Here is a 14062-nt window from a genome sequence, read left to right as displayed (position 1 = left end):
TAGGAAGACATCCCTTACCGATAGGGACATATCTAACAGAAAGGTGCATCAACCTATTGTTCCCACTAATTCAATACCTGCAGTACTCCACATTATCTATAACACACCTCATGCATCTGATCCACGAAAGGATCAGTGTTCGAGACAAGCACGTCTTACATTTTACTGGCCTACTATACGTACAGACATCAATGTTCACTGTTATTCCTGTTTTCTTCGTAATCGTCATATAGGGTCAACTGGATTACCTGTTCCAGTCTTACAATATCCAGTTTCATCACATCCATGGGAAACTGTTTGTACTGACCTCTTTAAATTGTCTCTTGCTGTGTCTAGTGCAGAGTATTTGTTTGTGTCAGTTGATCATTTCTCACGTTACTGTGTTTTCGTGGCTCTGCAAGACAAGACTGCAAAGAGTGTTGCACGTGCCTTCACTGATCATGTTATTTGTCTTTTCACTACGCCATCCACTTTTAGTACCGATAACGGCTCGGAGCTGAACAATAGTCTTCTTGTTGGGATCTGTAAGCAGTATTACATCAATAAATGTACTGTTATACCCAACCATCCGGCTTTCAATGGCCTTGTTGAAAGGCACAATCGTAAGGTGCTGGAGTGCCTGAGGTACTTAGGTTCTCAAAGCACCTGTTGGGTTGAGTGGTTACTCGAAGTTGATGCTTCAATCAATAGTTCCATTAATAAATCCACTGACGAAAGTCCACTCTTTACCTTATATAGATACGATAAAAAATTGTCCTATTCATTGCTATTATTGAAACCTAATTCACTCTATAATTTGGATTATTACATGAAAGTGAAAATGACAGACTTCAAAAAAACACACTAGCATGTAAAGGTTGATGTGGCTGATCTATAGAAGATATGATACAACGCCAGCATAAGTCAGCATCACCTATCAACATTAACGCAAGAGACTTAGTACTTGTTCGGTCATATACACGTAGTGTGGTAGGACTCCATATTATAATTGCAAATCATAATAAATAGATAGATAAATAGATAGATAGAGAGACAGATAGAAGCAGGGAGTCAGATGATGAGAAGGTATTGTGTCTGCAAGAATCGAGCAATGCTAAACATGCTTACACACTCTTAACGCAAGGAATGCTTGATAGGCACACGACAGCGCCTAGTGACCATATACACACAGGCTGCTAGAACTTTCCATCCACGAGGAACACACGTGACACACCCCTGCTACACCAGAATTTAGGAAAGAGAGCGGCAGACGGAGGTTAGACACAGAACAGGCAGGAGGAGAAGGAGACAGGCCTTAGAACAGGCAGGTCAGTGGGGAGAAGGGCTTAGCAACATGGGAGAGAGAGAGCGAGACAGGGAGGTAACTACCCGGGACTTTATACTCCGCTCTGTGTGAGAGACTTGTTAATATTTCCAAGACAAATAAAAATAGTCCCATACTATTCTTTACCTCTCCTGTCACTACATGACAAATGGGAAGCTACTCCAAGATATAAAAACCCGCTCGTCCACAAATCTAAAAAATATATATAACTCAACCACAAAGGAACCTACACAGTCTTTTATGAAACAAAGTCATTTATGACATTTGGTAGCAGCGAACGTATACGAACCTCGTCTACGAATCAACATTGAATTCCTACAAAATATCAAGATTGAAAACAAAAAGAATACCTCTCACAACCAACAACTTACAACCAGCTCCTGACACTTTTCTCCAACCAGCCCCCTCCGTCTCCCTGATCATCATGCTGATGCAGAGGTCAAGAGATCACACGACGCCTTGCAAGTAGTTTAACAAAACATTGATACGATCTTGCAATTTCTACGACGAACCAGCGAATCTACGAACATCATCTCCGATTTAAAAGCAAATTTCTACAAAAGCAAGCGAGACTCTGCAAGATTAGCTTCAGTCTACAGTGACTCCCTACAAAATACAGCCTACAATGCAAATAGTCTCCAAGTCTACGAAACAACTCTATAATCTTCACGTAACTTCAAGCAGCAACAAGAAGAATATAAAACAAAGCAAGTAAAGAAGAGGAAAAACCAAAGCAACAAGCACACAAAATCCCCCACCACTCACTCCCGCCTACGCCTGACGCAGAGGTCAAGACATGCAGCAAAACACCAGAGCCACATTTATAACGCGACTTACTTACCTTTCTTCACCCAGCTTAAGCATCGCTACTCAGTATTCACCACAGCTACCAGTGTGGGAAGTTGACGTCACCATACGTGTGCTGAGACGACGCCAAGCCGTGTGTCTGACACCCCACAACACGCCAATCAACCCGTGAAGAACAATGCTATCACCACGTGCAACACCACTCACACCATTTCCACCACGGTAAAAATTAGTGAGTTACATAGTTACTTCATTTATACAATACACAGTGATAGACAATAAGCTTCTGCACAAACATATAAAACGTGCTGTATAGTTACAGCTTAAATACACATACTTACTTCAGTTATCTGCATAACTCAAACACTAAATAATCACCAACGATAAATATTCTACACTGTATATATTCATTCATTTATTATAACATTTATTTACTACCAACGAGTGTTACCATTTATACCTACATAAAATACGTGTTTCATATATACAACTATACATTATTACATCTATAAAGTAATAAAGAAAATATACCATCACAGTTACTCAGTGAGCAATTAAAAGAACTGTATTTAACATTTATTAATTAAAGCTACCTAGTGGAAACAGACAAATTAAGTTACAAGGTAAACTAGAGAGAAAAAAAAAATGGCCAACACAAATGACGTTACCAAGAGTGAACATCTTCAACACAATCGTGAAGACAATGATTTCCACACAGTGCTGACACACATATTACCCACGATAGGTACAAGTGAAGAACAAGTCAGTGTATATAGTTAATACTGTATATAGTATATATATTTTTTATATAAAATAACAAAATATGGGACTATATAATATCATTTTATAATCTCTGTGCAATATAAACTAAACTTTAAAAAAGTATCCCAAGGAAATTAGCCAGTAATTATGCAGCCATGAACAACATGGAAAAAGCGTACACAAGCTAAGAAAAACAAACTATAGAAAATCAATACATACAAAAAAAAAAAAAGAAAGAAAGAAAGAAAAGTAAGAAAGAAAAAAGAGAAATAGAGTAAGATCACATAACAAACAAATGAAAATAAGTGTAAGTGTTACTACATATGTCAAAATACCACATAAACTACAAACAAAAAAGCAAATTGTTGTCTCCACAAACAAGTGGCATGGCACATCATCACTATCATCGACCGCAGCATATGTTAGGACTGCAGTTATTACAATTATGTAACTCCATATTATAATTATGTAACTACAAACAATATGTACCATTTATGTAAGTTACATTAACAAGATGTAACTTTTATGTAACTTTAACTACAATTATGTAACTACAGACGATATGTAACAATTATGTAACGACAAACGATTGCATTATGTTACACTTGCTACAATTATGTAACTACAAACAATATGTACCATTTATGTAAGTTACATTAACAAGATGTAACTTTTATGTAACTTTAACTACAATAATGTAACTACAAACGATATGTAACAATTATGTAACGACAAACGATTGCATTATGTTACACTTTGCCAATTAACAGTTGCATTAACAAGATGTAACTTTTATGTAACTTTAACTACAATTATAAGGCCAAGACACTTATGTAATAGTTGCATTAACAAAATGTAACTACAGTTATAAGGCCAACACAATTATGCATTAACACAATATAAGTCATACAATTATAGCACAATTCTGTATTACCAGTATCGTCATACAACTTAGGTGAAATATTAGACATTACTAAAGTGATAACTCTATGTAATGTATAACCTAGCAGTATTACCATTGCACAATTATATGCGTACGTCTGTTGTACATGCACATCTTACAAAGTGTTGTACAACAACCATTGCATTTATTCAAATACGTATACAACTTGTTTAAAATGTAATATTACTAAATAATCACTATTTACTATGAATATTATATGTATACAATATTCATACAATTATGTTACTTTTACAATATTATGTATTTCACTTAATTAGCTTATAAGTTCATTATAATGTATATATAATATGTATTAATATGTTATGACTATTAACTGTCGATGGTACGCCATTTTCGCGCGGCCGAGCAGTGTGGTAGGACTCCATATTATAATTGCAAATCATAATAAATAGATAGATAAATAGATAGATAGAGAGACAGATAGAAGCAGGGAGTCAGATGATGAGAAGGTATTGTGTCTGCAAGAATCGAGCAATGCTAAACATGCTTACACACTCTTAACGCAAGGAATGCTTGATAGGCACACGACAGCGCCTAGTGACCATATACACATAGGCTGCTAGAACTTTCCATCCACGAGGAACACACGTGACACACCCCTGCTACACCAGAATTTAGGAAAGAGAGCGGCAGACGGAGGTTAGACACAGAACAGGCAGGAGGAGAAGGAGACAGGCCTTAGAACAGGCAGGTCAGTGGGGAGAAGGGCTTAGCAACATGGGAGAGAGAGAGCGAGACAGGGAGGTAACTACCCGGGACTTTATACTCCGCTCTGTGTGAGAGACTTGTTAATATTTCCAAGACAAATAAAAATAGTCCCATACTATTCTTTACCTCTCCTGTCACTACATGACAAATGGGAAGCTACTCCAAGATATAAAAACCCGCTCGTCCACAAATCTAAAATATATATATAACTCAACCACAAAGGAACCTACACAGTCTTTTATGACACAAAGTCATTTATGACAGTAGTTCTAAATTAAATGATAAATTTACAGGTCCACTCCGCGTGATATCTCGTAACGGTAACAAATTTGAGATAAAAATTTGTTGTCAACTGAGAGTAAGTGGGTTCACGCAGACAATCTTGAGGGAACTCGCAGGTACTTCGAATGGGAAGAAAATCAGGAAAATGATGCATCTTCCACTTCTTCTTCTTCTTATCTTTTATCTTCTTCTTCTTCTTCATCAATCATCAATCATCATCATCATCATCATATTCTTCTTCTTCTTCTCCTCCTCCCCCTCCTCCTCCTCCTCCTCCTTTTCTTCCTCCTCCTCCTGCTTTTCCTCCTCCTCCTCCTCCTCCTCCTCCTCCAGCCTTTGCTAACCCTTTATCACCTTCTACCCTACCTGTCATTGAGAACAGACAAAAGCTTCACTCAGTAAGTCGCCCCTGTGTTACTTGTGTCTGTCCCTGTCAGGACCACTTAGCTGATTTGAACATTAATCCAAATTCGTTTTATAGGTAACATGTTATGATGAGTGTGGACAGCCTTGCTGACATTAGCTGCATTCGGGTCATCTCTGGTTGGTGAGGATAAAGATGGGGTCCTCAATCCCAGGGCACTGGTTAAGTCCTGGGGGCAAGTAATGATTGTGGAAGACGTCGTCTCAGCCTTATATAATCTTCAGAATTTGATGACAGTCGTATAAAAACTCCCAAAATTCGCTAGTCTACCATTCGATCCCTACTTGCTTCCTTGGTAAACAAACATGTGAAAGGATCTTTGAGGGTTCCACTGTATGAACCTCTTAAATGGAAACTTGTTTGGACTGAGAAGCGATTCCCTACGTTAAATGCCTCCTTGTCTCATAGCGGCCCTGTGGGAAGAGCACATTTACATGTAAAACGAGGTCTCTTTGATCTCGTTGGTAAAGTCCTCGGTGGTGCTTTTGGTTTAGCAACATCTAGTGATCTGTTAGCTTATCATGAACAATTAGAAACATTTACTTCAGCTTTGGAGGCACAGGATAGGATGCTAAATGCTCATCATTAGTTGCTAGGTAATACTGTCACATATATGAATGAAATGGGTAACAGCTGAACATACTTTCGGATGTCTTTGAGAAACTGAAAGATAGGCTACAATTAATGATGTCATGGAAATATTGTATACCAGTAAAGTGCGCTTTGTGAGCGCATGATGAGCAAGCAAGCATTTGTATATACGCCTGTCATCATAATTTCATCTTGGTGTAAACTTTCATAATTTCTGGTGAGGTATTTGAATACTAACAGAAGAATAACTGAGCTAAAATATTTAATTTCTCACGTTTTCTCTCTCACACAACCGTGTACACACATACACACCCATAACCATCAAGAACCTTTCAGTATACAACGACTCAGCGCACTCCTGCAAAAGGGGCTGGCACATGTTTTCAACAATGTGTAGGTATTACTAGCACTGGATGTGCACTCACAATATTCAGTTCTCTGCCCCCTACTTGCAGTGTCAACGCACTGCGTCGGTATAGGGTTGGCTATTGACTGAATGATAAAACCCAGAAATGGAGTGACCACCCTTGCTGATTTCACTCTCTAAACAAAGAAAAAAAATGTTCATGTAAAATTTTGAGCGTAATATCCGATTTTTAATTGTTAGAATTCATGCAAGAAAGCATGGTGTTACAACAGAAAAACTTTTCTTCTCTATCTGACAAGTTATTTGCATCTGGATAATCATCACAGTTGGGCCGTGTCGTATCGGGCCACTCATTTCTCAGCTGAACGTAGAGTAAACCCGCTTCGCTATGCATGCTCGCTTCGCTCGCTCGCTCGGAATCAGTTTTCACCTTCAATCATTGTCGTCGTCCTTGGAATCATTAATGTTACAAGTAGAGAATTTTAATCATCTTTTAGTAGATGCTGTAAGTGGTCATGTTACCCTAGATCTTGTCCTGATGTCAGACCGTGTTGTTTTGGAATGGGATCGCACTATCTTTAGTCTCGATCCTATTTTTCCATTCTCAAGTCTAGAACTGTAGTATCCTGTACTAGAAGCTACGTTCCTTTCCACGACTATTATGGTCCATATTCCTGTTCGTTGTGCGGACATCTTTGATCTCCAACTGATTCCCTTCCCTCTACCTTACAACGACAGTCTTTATACTGCATCTCAGTACTTTGAATTTTTCCTTTTATCTCACGACTGCAAGTCTATGGCTTTTGTCCCGTCAGATTCCTTACGTTCATGATCATCTGTTACTCAGTCCTTTCGCCTATATCCATCATTCCCCTTTAATATCCTTCCCATCACAGTTGCTCCTTGTGAAGTGCCTTAGTACGTAATCTTTCGGTCAAGACTATTGATTCTGATTTTTTTTTTATTTTTTCACCTCTGCTCCCAATCTACCCGTTTTCCATACTCACTTATACCATATACATTGCTTTTATTTTCGTACCCCGACATTTGTTATATATATATATATATATATATATATATTGTTACATAGCCTATATATATATATATATATATTGTTACATAGCCTATGATTTCATCATCCTTTGTACAATTCTAACGTACCGTATGCTGCATGTTTGATCACGATTCGCCTCGTGGCTTCCATAGTGACCAAGCTTCCGTGTTCTACCTCACTCCCCCCTTCTCCTCCCTTATAGTAGAGTAAGTCGTCCTTTCTGTTGTTCAGAGCAGGAGTGTCAACTCTTTGTCCCCTATGGCTTCATTTGCGCGTCCTTCTTACAAGTTGTATCAAGCTCTGCCGGCCCCTATATAATGAGCTCAGTCTCTGCATTAATTGCCACTTAGATCTACTCCTCATTTTGCTCACATCTCTGTCCTCCCCTGTACAGTTGTTATAATTTTTGTGAGTGCTCAGGAAGTCTCCAACCATCTAGCTGCTGTGTAATTTGAGTATAAGTGTTGTTACATTTTTTTCTTGTACTGTATAGCATAAGGTGTTGGTTCGTGGGCCTGGTGAGGTTTTGGTGATTAATGTGAAGTTTTACTGTCAGCCAGTAGTAATAATATTTTGTATCTGTAATAATATATCTTGCTTTAACTGAGCATTATCCGGTTTTCTCATTTTATCAGGGCTGACTTAGATAAATTTACTCTTGCTAATTTCGTGTTGATAGAGGCTATTGCCGTTAACCATATATTTAACCTGTTTCTTGCCATTACATTATCCTTATGAGTCCTGAATGTTTAGTTGTTAGTTTGAGCATTAAACTTTAACTTGTAATTTTACCTAACTCTTTTGTTTTGACCCTGGAACTTTGCGGGACAGTAGTGATTTTACTATTCTCACTTGAGGTGTTCATTATTTCTCTCTGTTCCGTAACATAAATTTGGCGACCTCTTATCAGGATATTCAGGATATTATCATAAGGATATTGCTTGATATTTTGTGACTGTGATTTATTCACGATGTCTACTATTACTACACTTGATGAAGCCAAAGATTTTTTGTCAAATGTGCAAACAGTGTGTGATGGAGAAAACAGAACAAAGAATGAACTTAAGCTTGTTGCTCAACAATTGGGGATTGCTGTTCGCTCTCATCATTCTAAAGATCAAATTGTTGACATGATTAATAAAAGCTTGTTTAATGTAACTCCTCCAGATGAGCAAACGCAGATTGAAATAGCTAGGTTACAGCTAGCCCTGCAGGAGGCTCGTGCTAAGAAGGCTAAGTTTCAGGCACAAGTTGAACTTGCTAGGATTCAGGCAGACCATGAGTATTGCATGAAACAAGGTGGAACTGATGATTTCGATGTGGCTAAACATGTTAAACTTGTCCCTCCTTTTAATGAATCTGATTTAACAAAGTATTTTCAGTTGTTTGAGAGGGTAGCTACAGGTTTCAATTGGCCCAAAATGTATTGGCCAGTACTCCTTCAAACTGTTCTCACCGGTAAAGCTCAAGTAACTTATGCATCTTTGCCTCAGGATCAATCTGATAATTATGATGTAGTTAAGAGCTTGATTCTTAAGGCCTATGAGCTTGTTCCTGAAGCCTATAGAGTAAAATTTAGGACAACTTATAAGCAAGATAAGCAATCCCATGTTGAGTATGCAAAAATCAAAGAAGATCTGTTAGAGCAGTGGTTAAATGCTAAGAATGTAAATTCTGATTTTGATAAATTTAAGCAGATGATTTTGCTGGAGGACTTCAAAAGGTGTATTAATAAAGATGTAATCCTATATCTTGATGAGAAAAGAATAGATAATTTGTCTGATGCTGCAGTTTTAGCTGATGAATATGTTCTCACTCACAAGAGATATTCTAAAGAAAAAAGGAAAGCTGAGAGTAAGTACGTTGCCTCTACTCAGAGTACAGGTAACAGGAAAGAGAATAAAGATGATGTTTCTCAGGAAGTAAATACCAGCTCCACCTCTAGATTTCAGAAAATTAAATGTACTTATTGTAGTAGCTTGGTCATACTACGGAGAAATGTTTCAGGAGATAGCGTGATGTGAACAAAAAAAGAGTCTTTAAATATTCAGTCAATTGGTCTAGTGTCCACCCTTGAGAGTTCCCAGAATTCTTTAACTGAGTTAATTGAACCTGCTTTGAGGGGTAAATTAAATTCTCATGATGAAGCTCCTCTTTTGAGCAGTAACGTGGGTGACACTCTCAAGAGTTCATGAGCTAATTTCCTGTCTGATGGTTTTGTCAGTCCTCTGGACAGTAATAACAGGAAATCAGTTAAAATATATCGTGATACAGGTGCTTGCCAATCCCTTATGCTGACCAGTGTTCTAGGCTCTAATATTAATTCCTCTGATGAAACTGTAACCTTACAAGGTGTAGGGAATAATTACTTCTCTGTCCCTCTGTGCAGAGTGAATTTAGAGTCTAGTTTTGTTAATGGTTCCGTTATGGTTGGGTTGGTTGAGACACTCCCAATGTCAGGTGTAACTTTCTTACTTGGAAATGATATTGGTGGAAGTCAAGTGTGTCCAGCTCCTCAGTTGTCTAGTGAGCCAGTGGCTGCGACCCAGGATTGTGATGTCCCTGATGTGTTCTCTGCATGTGCTGTCACTAGGGCTACGTCTAAAGTTACTGATGATTTAGAGGATAATGATGATGATGATGTTATCCTAGCTGACACTTTTCTTGCTAATTTGGACCACTCACCAGATGAGGCAGTACCCCATAGTGTTGATAATTTATCTCGTCAAGAGTTGGTTGAGTTGCAGGTTGCTGACCCTGAGTTGAAACATCTAGCTAACTCTGCTTGCAGTGAGGAAGAGTCAGCCGGTGCTTCTACTTGTTATTATATAAAGTCAGGAGTACTTATGAGAAAGTGAAGACCCCCAGCAGCATCAGCCGACTGTGAATGGGAGGTTGTACATCAAGTTGTCATCCCTCGTGTTTGTAGGCAGGATATCATTAGAGTGGCTCATGATTCCAGTTTGGCAGGACACCTTGGAGTGAGGAAGACTGTGGCATGCATTTTGAAACACTTCTACTGGCCAGGTATCTTCAGAGATGTTTCCTGGTATTGTAAGTCTTGTCACACCTGTCAAGCTGTGGGGAAGTGTAATCAGACCGAAAAGGTTGCACCTCTAGTTCCCATTCCTCCTTTTGAGGCGCCATTGACCCGTGTGTTGGTGGATATTGTGGGCCCTCTTCCTAAGACTTCTTCAGGATTTTCTTACGTGTTGACCCTGATTGATATGGCTACTCGTTATCCTGAAGCCATTCCACTTAGAAATATCTCAGCAAAGAACGTGGTTAAGGAAATGCTAGGGTTCTTCACAAAGTTTGGTCTGCCCAAGGAGGTACAGTCAGACCGGGGAAGTAATTTCATGTCAAATGTTTTCAAGCAGTCTCTGAAAGAGTTGGGCATCACCCAGATCACGTCTTTAGCTTACCATCCCTAGACCCAAGCAGCGTTGGAGAGATATCATCAAACACTCAAATCGATGCTCAAGAAATACTGTTTGGAACATCAGAAAGACTGGGATAAAGGTCTTCTATTCGTTGTATTTGCCGCAAGAGAATCTCCAAATGAATCACTGGGCTTCTCACCCTTTGAACTACTGTTTGGCCATGAAGTAAGAGGACCCCTTAAGCTACTCAAGGAATGCTGGCTGTCAGAGGAAGATGACGTCAACCTGCTGGAGTATGTGATGAAGTTCAAAGAACAGCTGTCCACTGCTTTACAGCTGGCGAGAGAGAATTTAGGAGCTGCTCAGGAGAAGATGAAGACTTGGTATGATAAGAAGTCCTGGTTACGCCACTTTCAGCCAGGAGATCAGGTTTTGATTCTGCTACCGGTGCATGGTCAACCTCTTCAAGCCAAGTTTAGTGGTCCTTATTTCGTGGAGAAGAAACTCAGTGATGTCAACTATGTCATCGCCACACCAGATCGTAGAAAGAACAAACAACTTTGTCACATCAACATGCTAAAGTTATATCACAGGCGGGACGAAAATAACCCAGTCTGCACTGTAGCTGTTCCACCCGAGTCTGCAAGTGAAGTTCTCCCATGCAGCATGAGCCTGAGTGATAGTTTGGGGAAGAATCCTGATATCATGAATGATATCCAGACTAAGCTTTCTCATCTAGCTCCTGAGGAAAGGCAGGAGTTTTTGGCATTACTGCAGGAGTACCCGCAAGTGTTCCGTGCCACTCCAGGAAGAACCACTGTGTTGATGCATGCTGTCGATGTTGGAGACGTAAAACCAATTAAACTGCCTCCTTACCGTGTGAACTCAGTGAAAGTTCCTCTCATCCAGAAGGAGCTTGGCTACCTGTTGGACCACAAGATGATTGAGCCCTGTCAGAGCGAGTGGAGTTCTTCTGTCATTCTGGTCCCTAAGCCAGGGGGGTCACAGCGGCTTTACATCGACTACAGACGTGTTAATCAGATAACCAAAACAGACACTTACCCTCTCCCTCGCGTGGAAGATTGCATAGACCAGATCGGAAAGGCTAGGTACATAAGTAAGTTTTATTTGTTAAAGGGATACTGGCAAGTACCTATGACTGAACGTGCTAGGGAGATCTCATGTTCTGTAACACTAGGAAAGACTTTTGCATGTTCTGTAATGCCATATGGTATGAAGAATGCACCAGCCACATTTCAGAAGCTCATGAATGTTGTAACAGAGGGTTTGGCAGGGTGTGTTGTTTATATTGATGACGTATTAATCTTCAGTGACAACTGGAAAGATCACCTATGCCATGTCAGTAAATTTCTTGAGCGTTTGGTTCAGGCTAATCTTGTAGCTAATTTATCAAAGTGTGAGTTTGGTGAAGCTAAAGTTCAGTACCTTGGGTACGTAATTGGTGATGGACACGTTGCACCACCAGCAGCTAAGGTTCAGGTTATAAGTGATCTTCCCAGACCTAAAAGTAGGAAAGAGCTACAAAGATTTTTGGGAATGGTAGGTTATTACAGGAGATTTGTTCTTAACTTTTCAATTCTTGTATCACCACTTACAGACCTACTGAAAAAGGAAGTTAAATTTGTCTGGACCGATAACTGTGAATCCTCTTTCAGCAAACTTAAAGCTATCCTATTAAGTCAGCCAGTGCTCGCTACTCCAAAATTTTGCTAAGCCTTTTAAGATGGCTGTTGATGCAAGTGATACAGGAGCTGGGGCTGTTTTGCTGCAAGAGGATGATCAGGGTATTGAACACCCTGTATCTTATTACAGTAAGAAGTTCACTCCACCTCAAAAGAACTACTCAACTATTGAGAAAGAGCTTTTGGCCTTGATTTTGGGTTTACAGCATTTTTCATTTTATTTGTGTTCTGGTTTTGACCCCATAGTCATTTATACAAATCATAACCCACTGAAATTCCTTAGTAAGTTTAAAGATAAAAATCAGAGATTGACAAGATGGAGTCTACTTCTTCAGGAGTATTCATTAGACATACAGCATGTCAAGGGGAGAGAAAATGTTATTGCAGATTGCTTATCTAGACTTTAGACAGATTGTTTTAGAGTAATAAGAAATTTCCTTTGTAAATTTTTTTTTTTTTTTTTGTGGGGAGGTGTTACATAGCCTATGATTTCATCATCCTTTGTATAATTCTAACGTACAGTATGCTGCATGTTTGATCACGATTTGCCTCGTGGCTTCCATAGTGACCAAGCTTCTGTGTTCTACCTTACTCCCCCCTTCTCCTCCCTTATAGTAGAGTAAGTCGTTCTTTCTGTTGTTCAGAGCAGGAGTGTCAACTCTTTGTCCCCTATGGCTTCATTTGCGCGTCCTTCTTACAAGTTGTATCAAGCTCTGCTGGCCCCTATATAATGAGCTGTCTCTGCATTAATTGCCACTTAGATCTACTCCTCATTTTGTTCACATCTCTGTCCTTCCCTGTACAGTTGTTATTATTTTTGTGAGTGCTCAGGAAGTCTCCAACCATCTAGCTGCTGTGTAATTTGAGTATAAGTGTTGTTACATTTTTTTCTTGTACTGTATAGCATAAGGTGTTGGTTCGTGGGCCTGGTGAGGTTTTTGTGATTAATGTGAAGTTTTACTGTCAGCCAGTAGTAATAATATTTTGTATCTGTAATAATATATCTTGCTTTAACTGAGCATTATCCGGTTTTCTCATTTTATCAGGGCTGACTTAGATAAATTTACTCTTGCTAATTTCGTGTTAATAGAGGCTATTGCAGTTAAACATATATTTAACCTGTTTTTTGCCATTACATTATCCTTATGAGTCCTGAATGTTTAGTTGTTAGTTCGAGCATTAAACTTTAACTTGTAATTTTACCTAAAATTTTTGTTTTGAACCTGGAACTTTGCGGGACAGTATTGATTTTACTATTCTCACTTGAGGTGTTCATTATTTCTCTCTGTTCCGTAACAATATATATATATATATATATATATATATATATATATATATATATATATATATAGTATTTATTGTCCAAACACTTCTGTTAAGTAAATCGAAGCTTCTGGTCTTTACATTGCCCCAGACTATTGCTATATCAAGTCATATTATCTCTCTACGAACCCAACCCGTCAACATTGTGCTATTCGTTCTTAAAACTTTGAAAACTTTTCACCTATAAATACATCTCCCTTTCTCATTGATAGTGTATCACCTCTCCTCAGCTAGACATGCTTGCTTACCTAAACAATTCTGACTCTGTGACTGTTCAAATGTCTCACTTTCTGCATCACTATTTCTTAAGCCCCCGTTTTGTATATCCTCCTATACTGCATTCACTTTGCTAGACTTTTTGCTCATGGTG

The sequence above is a fragment of the Coenobita brevimanus genome, chromosome 71, assembly GCF_032717465.1.
Source record: "Coenobita brevimanus isolate Jiangsu-jjx chromosome 71, ASM3271746v2, whole genome shotgun sequence".
NCBI lineage: Eukaryota > Metazoa > Arthropoda > Malacostraca > Decapoda > Coenobitidae > Coenobita > Coenobita brevimanus.
The sequence above is the reverse complement of the archived record's forward strand: the minus strand, read 5'-3'. Positions refer to the sequence as shown.